This window comes from Euprymna scolopes, chromosome 2 (assembly GCF_053919585.1).
Source record: "Euprymna scolopes isolate OS-2025 chromosome 2, ASM5391958v1, whole genome shotgun sequence".
In the NCBI taxonomy this organism is placed as follows: domain Eukaryota; kingdom Metazoa; phylum Mollusca; class Cephalopoda; order Sepiida; family Sepiolidae; genus Euprymna; species Euprymna scolopes.
This window is the reverse complement of record NC_136483.1, coordinates 184722016-184734077: the sequence shown is the minus strand read 5'-3', so window position 1 is coordinate 184734077 and position 12062 is coordinate 184722016. Positions and strand designations below refer to the sequence as shown.

Here is a 12062-nt window from a genome sequence, read left to right as displayed (position 1 = left end):
ATATCACATTATATTAAATCTCTTTAACTAATTACCTCGACCTTATTACATATTGGAAATATTCTAATCATTTCAACTGTACTATTTACAAAATCTATTTAACATTTAATTATTTAATATATTTTCATTTAATTTTATATTCGATTTATTTCACTTTACGTATATTATCTGAAAGGTTTACTGTTTGTGCAATCGGAGATTTACGTCATTACATGTTGTCTGTAATAGATATTTTTCTTTTTATTGGATTTTTTTTTCCACTTATTTTTATTATTAAATTTACCTTTTTAAAAAAAATAACAATATGAAAATGTTTATAATTTTAACTTCTGGTGCTTACGCATTAACACTTTTTTTTTAACCTATTTTCAAAAATAAACAATAATTTTTATTTATTTTAAGCATAACTTTATTAATACATTTTTTTTTATCTAAACTTGAAATTTCACAATATTTATTTAAATTCCCACCCCCCTCCTCACACTACGAATGCCTTTCGAAATAATAACGTATTCTTTCCGCACGCTACCAAACCTACAGACATATCTACGTTTGCTCTATCAACTGCTGGATTTTAAGTTAATACAACATTAAAAAATTGAAATTAATATTAAAAAAGGTTTGTGAACAATATTTCTTTCAAAATTATTTTTTATATCACTGTTCTGTTTATATTCCTATAAATTTATATTGTGAAAATTTACCACTTACCAATAATATAGACGAATTTAGGAAAACTCGTCCCGGGAAAACTCGTCTCGGGAAAACTCGTCTCCGGAAAACTCGTCCCCTTTCGCTAGGTAGGAAAACTGGTCCCTTATTGAATAAATACCGATTGAAAACACATTTTATGATCATTCTTGAAGGAGATATTATTTTTTAAAATAGACTATAGCCCCCCCCCCTAATATTTTTTAAAAATATTTTTACTTGTTTAATGTTTTCTTCTTTTTTTTTTTTTTAATAAAATCGATTTTCTAAGTGTCCGTTTTCTACCTAACTGGCTAAGTTCTTAGTGGTTTAACTTATATTAAAGCGTTTATTATGTTCATACAAAGTTGATTACAAATTTTTTTTGTTCTTATTTTAACGATGTTTTTTCGAGTCATAAAAACAATAATAAAAAACAAAACCAAAAATTTAAAAACTGGGAGCGTTACTTTTTTGTTTTGGTTTTTTAATTATGATAGTTTTTTGTTGTTATGTTTTTGTTTTCTCTCATATCAAATGCACTCATGCGTTATTTAAAATTATAATTTTATCCATTATCAACATTTATTGTCGTCCTGTCAAATTTTGCAAAAATTAACTAATAAATTAAAAGCGAAATATTTTTTTGGCGCGTGAGATGCCATGTGCTAACAATCTCTCGTTAACTAATTTTTAATTTTTTAAATTTTTACTTCAAAATTCTAAAATCAATCATTCAGAGAAAAAGTAATCACTAGATAAATTTATTAATCAATTTTATTGAAAACTCCGCTATCGTTTATCAAGAATCTTTTTAATTTCATTTTTTGTTGGTTGTTTTTCGGAGGGAGATATAGTTTTACCCCCCCCTCTAAATTATATTTTAAAAAATATTAAAATTTAAATTTGGGTTTGTATTACTGTACACATACATTCGAAAAAGTAGTTAAAAAAACAAATATATAACAAATAAATGTTATCAAAGGCAAGATAAGTTGGGTTACCCGATAAGTTACTTTTCTACCAAACTGGATATAATTCTCGTGTTTTTATTCAATTTAACATGTTTATTCAGCTCGAAAAACATGCAGTGTTTACCGATGTATTGGAAAATTCAAAATGGCGGCCGACTCTCTCTTAAACACGGTAAGTTCGGGAAAAGGTGTTATAAATAATAAACTAGACAAAATACTGTTAGAAATTTGCTCAATATATGTTACCGCGACATAACTTGACATATATTCGGTGGTTTGTTAATAGTATTTTGTCTGGTTTATTATTTATAACACCTTTTCCCGAACTTACCGTGTTAAATAGAGAGAGTCGGCCGCCATTTTGAATTTTCCAATACATCGGTAAACACTGTATGCTTTTTGAGCTGAATAAACATGTTAAATTAAATAAAAACACGAAAATTATATCCAGTTTGGTAGAAAAGTAATTTATCTTGCTTTTGATAACATTTATTTGTTATATATTTGTTTTTTTGACAATTTTTTTGAATCTATGTGTACAGTAATACAAACCCGAACGAGAAATAATGTCCGGTAAATCACATCTTAGGGGGCTTGATAATCGCTAAAAAATAGAAAATTAAAGAAATTACTGAGGGAGATTTAGTTTTAAATAGAAAATAATAAATTTTAATATTTTTTTAAATATAATTTAGAGAGAGGAAGAGAGAGTGGGGGGGGGGTTAAAACTATATCTCCCTCCGAAAAACAACCAACAAAAATGAAATTAAAAAGATTCTTGATAAACGATAGCGGAGTTTTCAATAAAATTGATTAATAAATTTATCTAGTGATTACTTTTTCTCTGAATGATTGATTTTAGAATTTTGAAGTAAAAATTTAAAAAATTAAAAATTAGTTAACGAGAGATTGTAAGCACATATGGCATCTATCGCGCCAAAAAAATATTTCGCTTTTAATTTATTAGTTAATTTTTGCAAAATTTGACAGGACGACAATAAATGTTGATAATGGATAAAAATATAATTTTAAATAACGCATGAGGGTAATCGTGAAGAAAGAGAGAGCCTGTTTCCTCCGTTTGACTATAGGTGGCGTTACTGTCTGTCCACCCAGTTACGGAAGCACAAAATGTATATAATGCCACCCTTGAAATAAAAATAAATGTTTTTGTTATATTTTAATTTTAAACATGGTTTTTTTTTTTGGGGGGGGGGTGCAAACATATTTAAGTTTTGTTTTTTGTTTTTTCAAACATATTTACGTTTTTTTTTTTTGTTTGTTTTTGCAAGCATATTTAAGTTTTATTTTTCCAAACATTTACGTGTTGTTGCTTGTTTATTTTAAAACATTTACGGTTTTTTGGGGGTTTTTTTTTTGCAAGCATGAACTAAATATTTTTGAAATATTTTTCTTTTTGAAAAGTTTGCTTATGCACTTATTGGTACCGCGCTATTTTTTAATAGTAGTTTCAAGTAAGATTCAAGTTTTACAATATCCTTTTTCAAATATATATATATATATATATATATATATATATATATATAAATACTTGCAGAAAAGGTAAAATAAGTGCAGAAAAATTAAGAAAAAAGGGGGGGGTCCATAAAAAAGATAAAAGAAAAAACGTTGATTTTTTTTTATTATCATAAGAGCGTAAAAAATACTCGCGGAAAAACGGTTGTACCCATAAATATGTTTAAAAGAAAAATATAGCAAAAACATTTAGTTTATGCTTGCAAAAAAAAAAAAAAAAAAAAACGTAAATGTTTAAAAATAAACAAGCATCAAAACGTAAATGTTTGGAAAAATAAAACTTAAATTTGTTTGCACAAAAAAAAAAAAAAAAGAAACATGTTTAAAATTAAAATATAACAAAAACATTTATTTTTATTTCAAGGGTGGCATTATATACATTTTGTACTTCCGTAACTGGGTGGACAGACAGTAACGCCACCTATAGTCGAACGGAGGAAACAGGCTCTCTCTTTCTTCACGATTACCCGCATGAGTGCATTTGATATGAGAGAAAACAAAAACATAACAACAAAAAACTATCATAATTAAAAACCAAAACAAAAAAGTAACGAAAAATCGAATCGCTCCCTGTTTTTTAATTTTTTGGTTTTGTTTTTAATTATTGTTTTTATGACGCGAAAAAAACATCGTTAAAATAAGAACAAAAAAAATTTGTAATCAACTTTGTATGAACATAATAAACGCTTTAATATAAGTGAAACCACTAAGAACTTAGCCAGTTAGGTAGAAAACGGACACTTAGAAAATCGATTTTATTAAAAAAAAAAAAAAAAAGAAAACATTAAACAAGTAAAAATATTTTTTAAAAATATTAGGGGAGGGGAGGGGCTATAGTCTATTTTAAAAAATAATATCTCCTTCAAGAATGATCATAAAATGTGTTTTCAATCGGTATTTATTCAATAAGGGACCAGTTTTCCTACCTAGCGAAAGGGGACCAGTTTTCCGGAGACGAGTTTTCCCGAGACGAGTTTTCCCGGGACGAGTTTTCCGGCCACCAATATAGACAGTTCAGTTCCTTCGGTATTTGTGGTACCGTTCTGAAATATTAACGTTACTATTTTGAAAGCCATGAAGGCAAAGATGTTTTGTAACTTATTTTGTGCTTCCAACTAACAATTAAAAAAAAATTATATCGTGAAACTTCAATTTTAGCTAAAAAAATAATGTTTAAAATAAATAAAAATTGTTAACTCTTGAAAATAGTTTAAAATTTCAAATAGTTTTCATATTTTTTATTTAGATGATCTGCTTATTTACAAAATATCGTGAAACCTTAATTTAACCTAAAAAAATATTTAAAACATCATATTACAAGAATTACGCCCCCCCCCCCCCCAATATTTTTTTTACAAGGTTTCGGAATAATCGCCGACAATGAATCTGATATTCAAACACTTCGCAACTGAATACTTTCGTAGATATTATTATTTTCCCAGTACAAAAGTTGGATAAAATTTTACTTTAATGCCCATATTACAGCTTGGTTCTTACAGTGCATAATTATCAATTTCTTCTACTGCTAAAACAATTTTTTGGTGAGGAAAGTTTTATGTTTTGGGATTGTATTGAAAATGTAATGGAAATTTCAATTTCGTTCCGTTTTAATCTTTTATATTTTACTTGCCAATATAATTGAAAGAATACAATTCAACTATCGTAATTTTATATAAATAAACAAAAACAAATATTTTAAAATAAAACTTTATTAAAAAAGAAATAATTTTATTTTTAAATGAAAAAAATCAATTTAGTAAAATAATTATATAAAACATCCCAACCTCCCCATGTTAAGTATGGCTTTCTAAATAAACACCCCCAGCCTTGTCAGCAAACCTGTAAACCTATAAAAGTTAACATTTCGAATGTGAACAGTGATTTTTCGATTTTGTTAGCGCTTGCCGCAATTAAAGACAATTAAAACGGAACTAACTTTATTTCCATTCTATTTTTTAAACAACCCCCAAAACATAACGCTCTCTTCCAGTTATAGCCAATTTTTTTTTAATTAAATAAAACAGTTCAAAATAAACAGATAAGCGCATTTTCTTTTACATTTTTCTTACAACCAACGTTGTCATTTAACCAACTGCAGGATACCGTTACTTTTGTGGGGTTGTTTTGAAAATGGCACGGAGATTATAATTTCATTCCAATTTAATCTTTCTGGTCGAGCCTATTTCGAAAGCCTGTCTTATCATAGATTTGAACTACAAATAATTTATTACATTTTGATTATTACTATCTTAAGACTTAAAGCTTATATTTATTTCATTTTTCTATTTATATATTGAATTAGTTATTTCCAGTCTTATTTAAACGTAGTGCTTTCTTTAAACCGGATTAACCTTTTATAAAAATATGAGTTTAACGTAAAGAACACGAACAAGGTTTTATTCAACTGAATTTCTTCCAGTTTACTAACAAAATATATAAATTTAAAAGAGATATAAATAATAAAATAAAAAGGTTATGTAATTTAAAAGAAATACACGTACTCACAAAAGCAGAATTTTTTTTACACATTTTTTTCTTTAAAACCATAACAATGAGACTAACAATTACCTAGATCTTAGTAATTATTTGTTTCAATAGAACTGTTTTAATTGTACTGTTTACATATATTAGTTAACCTAAGTTGGTATTACATTTATTTTACATTTACTTTTTTTTTTTAATTATTACTTTTAGACTGTGACGTTTACACCCGGAAGTAATGAGTCACAAGTAGGTCGCTTTTATTCATTTTTGCTACAATATAATTGTTTATAATTGTACTATTCAGAAATATTATTTATAGTTCGTCCATTTCAGTTAGTATACATTTCCTTTACGCTTAATTAATTTACAATCATTAATATCGTTAAACAATTCCGTTTAAAACCGAAATTATGCCACCCAAACGAAGTAGAAACGAAAGTGAGGAAGAAAGAATGGAAAGATTGGAAGCTAATAGACTAAGAGTTGCTGCAATTCGCTCCAATGAAAACAATTCAGATAGAGAAAGACGTCTAGAACTTAACAGGATACGTCAAAGAGAAAGGAGAGCAAGACTGTCAGATTTGGAAAGAGAAACCCAACGTGAAGCTGACAGAACTAGACATGCTGTAAGGCGGTTAAATTCATCACAAGATGAAATTCAAGAAAGGCAAAGATATGTACTGGAAAAAGAAGCAATATTACGATCGAATGAATTATATGAGGTAAGTAGACGTACACAAGGTCAGTTGAGAGTGGCTCAACGACATCAGAATGAATCGGAAACCCAACGAAGCTTTCGCCTATACCAAGGGCAACAACGAGAGGCTGCATGGAGAGAGAGTATGACTTTGCCCCAGCAATTGACAGAAAACGAGGCAGCTAGACAACGAATGACTGCTTTGAGACACCATGAAATAGAACACTGCAATAGAAAAGGATTGCTCTACAACAAAAATGACTCTCTCACTACAGCTGATATAGGAAAAATGGACAAAGTATGTCAACATTGCTCAGCTGTAAAATTTAAAGGAGAAACCCCTGGTTATTGTTGTTCTTCTGGCAAAGTTGTGCTTGATAGCTTTCCACCACTGCCTCAGTTGCTTCAAGATTTGCTCTCCGGCAATGGTCCCATCTCTAAAGATTTTCTGCAAAATCTACGCAGTTATAACAATTGTTTTGCAATGACATCATTTGGTCACAAAATTGCGGCAGTACATGGGTGGAATCCTTCTTTTAGAATTCGAGGCCAGGTTTGCCACCAGATTGGGAGTCTTTTACCACCTGAAGATGAAACAGCAAAGTTTATTCAAGTCTACTTCTTGGATAGTCTGGAAGAGGAACTACATAATCGGGGACATGACAGTAGACTCAATAGAGACATTCTCCGAAGTCTGACTGAATTTTTACATGAGAACAACAGCTTCATTTGTCAGCTGAAAACAACAAAGGAGAGGATTGAAGAAGAACACTTGGTAGAACATAAAGTTGTCATAAGGGAAGACCGAAGGCCGCAAGAAGAGCATCCACGGCGATTCAATGCTCCAACAACAACGTATGAGATTGGAATATTAATGGAGAATGAACCAACAGCTAACCGGGATATTGTCTTGCGTTTTAGAAATGATACATTAAAACGGATCTCCGAACTACATCCCCTCTACGATACTTTAATGTACCCGTTAATGTACCCCTTTGGTTCTCCATCTTACAACATCTACATGAAGGCATCCAATGGGCGAAAAGTTACCCAACAGCAATTTTATTCGTACCATTTAATGACTCGGCCTGGAAACTATTTTCTCTGGTACCGAAGGCTATTTCAACAATGGCTGGTGGATGTGTACTGCAAGATTGAAACAGAACGTTTACAGTTCCTGAGGCGTGAGCAACAGACCCTGAGAGCTGACAATTATAGCAACTTGAGAGATTCAATTCTTAGGGAGGATGGGAATCCAGAACAGTTTGGTCAACGAGTTGTACTTCCGGCAACTTATACAGGAGGCCCTCGATACATGTTTGAGCGTCAAAGTGATGCCATGGCATATGTTCGGCGAATGGGCCGAGCCGACCTCTTCATCACGTTCACAACAAATCCAAAGTGGACAGAAATTACAGAAAATTGTCTTCAAGGGCAAGACCCTCAGGATCGTCCAGATATTGTTGCCAGGGTTTTCAGGCAGAAGCTAAAAAAGTTACTTGAATTTATTAAAAAGGGAGGATTTGGCAGGTTGAGGGCTTTCCTGTACAGTATTGAATATCAAAAAAGAGGACTGCCGCATGCACACATCCTCACCTGGCAGGCCCCAGAGGACAAACTTCTACCAGAAAAAATGGATCTCTGCATATCTGCAGAGATCCCTGACAAAGAGGAAGATCCTGATCTTCATGCTAAAGTGATGGCACATATGGTGCATGGACCTTGTGGACCATTTAATCCAAATTGTCCATGTATGATTGACAACAAATGTTCCAAAAAATACCCAAAAGAATTTCTTCAGTGTACCGAGCAAGGCCAAGACTCTTACCCCAAGTACAGGCGAAGAAAACCAGAAGATGGAGGCCAGACTGGTACAATAAGGATGAAGAGAAATGGTCGGTATGTTAATCAAGAAATAACAAACCAGTGGATTGTTCCGTACAACAAGGTCCTCCTTCAGCAGTTCAACGCTCACATTAACGTAGAAATTTGCAGCTCGATCCAAAGCATCAAATATGTCCTCAAATACGTGAATAAAGGATGTGATCAAGCAGTGTTTGAACTACAAAGAACTGATGGAGCAGCTAACCAACAAGGCCAAGTACAAAGTCACATTGTGGATGAGATCCAGCAGTTCCAGAATGCAAGCTATGTCGGCAGTTCAGAGGCGGCCTGGAGGATATTGGAACATCCCATCCATGAACATTTCCCCCCAATTGTACAACTTTCTGTTCATCTTGAAAATGGGCAGCGTGTCATGTTCTCAGCTGATACTGCTCTGGAACGAGCCCAAGGTCCACCGCCTGCCACAACTTTGACAGCATTTTTTCAACTCTGCCATGAGGATGACTTTGCAAGGGGCCTCAAATACGTAGAAGTCCCTGAGTTTTACACTTGGAACAAATCGACAAAGAAATGGATGAGAAGAATGCGTGGGGTACAAGTTGAAGGTACTGAAAATGTATGGAAGGCACCATGCATTGGGAGAATCTACACGATTAGTCCAAAAGCAGGGGAGTGTTATTTCTTACGCCTGTTGCTCAATGAGGTTGCTGGTCCAACTTCATTTCAAGATTTGCGAGCATACAATGGTCAGGTGTTTGAAACATACAGAGCAGCGTGCCTTGCTCGAGGCCTTCTAGAAAATGACCATCACTTGCATCAAGCAGTAGGAGAGGCAAGTGCCACTCAATCACCTTCAAATTTGCGAAGCCTATTTGTGATAATTTTAACAGCCTGTGAGCCAAGCAATCCTCTTGAGATCTGGATGGCTTTTCGTGATGTAATATCTGAAGACATTCTTCACAGATACAGGCAAGAAGTTAACAATCCAGAAGCAGATTTTAATGAGGACATCTACAATAAAACTCTTTGTCTAATTGAAGAAAAAGTTCTTATGTGCGGTCAACCATTGGCAAGCTATGGATTACCTGCACCAACGCAAGGGAGAGATGAAAGACTCGCGAGAGAGTATCAACGTGAAGTTACTTATAATCTTGAAGAACTTTCCCTACAAGCAGAAAATATGCAAGAAAAACTGACCGATTCTCAAAGAGAAGTTTACAATTCATTCATGGCAATGTTGGAAGCACAAGGTGAAATGAACAAAAACATGATGTTTCTTGATGCTCCAGGTGGTACGGGCAAGACTTTTGTAATCAATTTGATCCTTGCAAAGATTAGATCCATGAGAAAGATTGTGCTTGCAACAGCATCCAGTGGCATTGCTGCTACTCTACTACAAGGTGGCCGCACTCTTCACAGCACTTTTAAAGTACCCTTGGATACTCATCGAATGGATCAGCCAGTTTGCAAAATTACTGGTAACTCAGCCATGGCAAATGTAATTAGAGACACCTCTGCAATCATTGTAGACGAAGCCCCAATGACGCACAAGAGTGCTTATGAAGCAATTGACCGAACACTGCAAGACATCACAGGAAACAAGAATCCCATGGGTGGCATTCCAACCTTATTTTGCGGTGATTTCCGTCAAATCCTCCCAGTGGTTAAAAATGGCACAAGGGCTAACATTGTCAATGCAAGTTTGAAACAATCCTATCTCTGGAGGCACGTTATAGTGAAGAGACTGACTACTAATATGAGAGCCTATATCTCTGATAACACAGCTGCAGCAGACTTCTCAAAATTGCTTCTCCAAATCGGTAATGGTCAGTTTCCTATCACTTCTTCACCTGACACAATTAAGATTCCAACTGCGCTTGGTAAATGTGTCGGTAATCAGAAGCAACTGAAAGACAAAGTGTACCCAGACCTGCAAAACAATGGAAAATCACCGGATTGGCTTGCTGAGAGGGCTATTATTTCGCCATTAAACAGCAATGTGAATCATTTGAACAATTCAATAATGGATGAATTTCCAGGAGACACAAAGCAATACAAGTCAGTTGATTCGGCTACTAATGAATATGAAGCTGTTCACTACCCTGTGGAGTTTTTAAACTCTTTGGAGATATCTGGAATGCCTCCACACATTTTAAATCTCAAAATTGGATCGCCAATCATGATTCTTCGATCCTTGGAACCGCCAAAAACAACAAACGGAACCAGATGTGTTATCACCAGATTGCACACCAATGTACTTGAGGCCACCATTTCCTGTGGTCCCTACAAAGGCGAAACCGTTCTACTGCCAAGGATCCCCTTAGTTCCATCGGACTCAGAACTTCCATTTAAATTCCGGAGACTCCAATTTCCTGTGAAGGTGTGTTTTGCAATGAGCATAAACAAAAGTCAAGGTCAGACATTTAACACCATTGGCGTAGACTTGACATCAGACTGCTTCAGTCACGGTATGTTCTACGTCTCCATCAGCCGGACAGGAAGTTCAGAAAAACTCTACATTCTGGCTCCAAATCAAAGCAGCAGAAATGTAGTTTACCCTGAGGCTCTTCAGTGAAAAGTTCGAGAAATGGATATGAGGAAAAACTGACATGATCTGATTGTGGTAAGTTTTTAGTATTGAATGTGCAAGATAAAATTTAAGCAAGAGTTGAAAATTACTTCAATGAAAAATTTACTATGTAACATCAAGTAACCTTCCTTTTTGATGAAAATGTTTTGTGAAGTTCCTGATTGAATTTCAGTCACTACAAGAGGTAGTTAAAATGTTAATCACCTTATTCAATCGTTCCTCTTACAACATCAACTTACTGGAAAGGTGCCCACAGATTTTGGTACCCGAGTGCGCAACAAAGCTCCGTGCGAAGCACGGGTATCTTTGCTAGTATATATATAAATTAGTATCGCTTATTGAACACCCCCCTCTTTTTTTTTTTCTTTAAGGAATTTTTTCTTTGTCTTGAGATCGGAACTTTTTCGTTGTTATTTGCTTACAGATGACGTCCCGGAAGAGGAGGCTTCGCCTGTGATTGGGACTCAACACCTTCGTCACCATCATCTCTTTGACGATGTTGATGCGTGCCTTATAATTATATTTCTGTTCATTATTTTTCCAGAATTTATTCAGCCCTTTTTCAAAGTCAAGTACCGTTTCACTTTTTATAACTGATTCAGGCAACGCATTCCACGTGTCGATCACTCGGCACAGGAAAGTACTTCCTCTTGAGTCTTGAATAACTTCTTGGAATGTCCTCTTGTCATACTTGTTATTTTGCTGGTAGGAGAATCATTTCGGCTCGTATGTAAAACCAGCTAATTTTTTGAAAGTTCTATAAACCACGTTGGTTTATGTTTGTTTGTTACTTAATCCAACCACTAACTCTAAGCACCTCCCACACACAAAAACACGCCCATAATTGATTTGCTAGAAATTGGTGCCTATGTTACCATGCATTTTTTTTGTGTTTGTTTTTATAGTATTTTCAAGTTAAATTGAAGTTTTACGATATCTTTTTGTTTTTGTATTATTAAAATGTTAGATGAAAGTACAGAATAGTTACAAAACACCCTCCCCATATTGGTAACGCTAAGTTATTATATTTGTAGTCTAATATACGAATCTAAAAATGGCCTGACATGATATTCGCGGATTCACAATATTGTCATGCAACCACCTCGGGCAGGCTAAAATCCGTACCGCGAAGGAGGAAAAGAATGTGAAAAAAAAGTGATGTCTTTTCTGTTGTGTCCATTGTCAAACTAGAAGTGGCGAAGGTTTAAATTAAGGCTAGTCAATCGAAAAGACGGAATGACGTTCG

General features: G+C 33.8%; 1 protein-coding gene across 2 annotated transcripts in view; it reads left to right on the top strand.

The window, feature by feature from the left end:
* Window positions 1-12062, top strand: part of LOC145299475 (regulator of chromosome condensation-like) — a 43302-nt gene that overhangs the window by 1494 nt on the left and 29746 nt on the right. The window contains exon 1 of one of the 2 annotated variants that reach the window (XM_080144408.1): window positions 542-619. The exons of the other annotated variant lie outside the window; for it this stretch is intronic. The gene's annotated coding sequence lies outside the window, so the exon portion shown is untranslated. Of the gene's footprint in view, window positions 1-541; window positions 620-12062 lie in introns of those variants that run through there. 2 annotated transcript variants of the gene reach the window in all.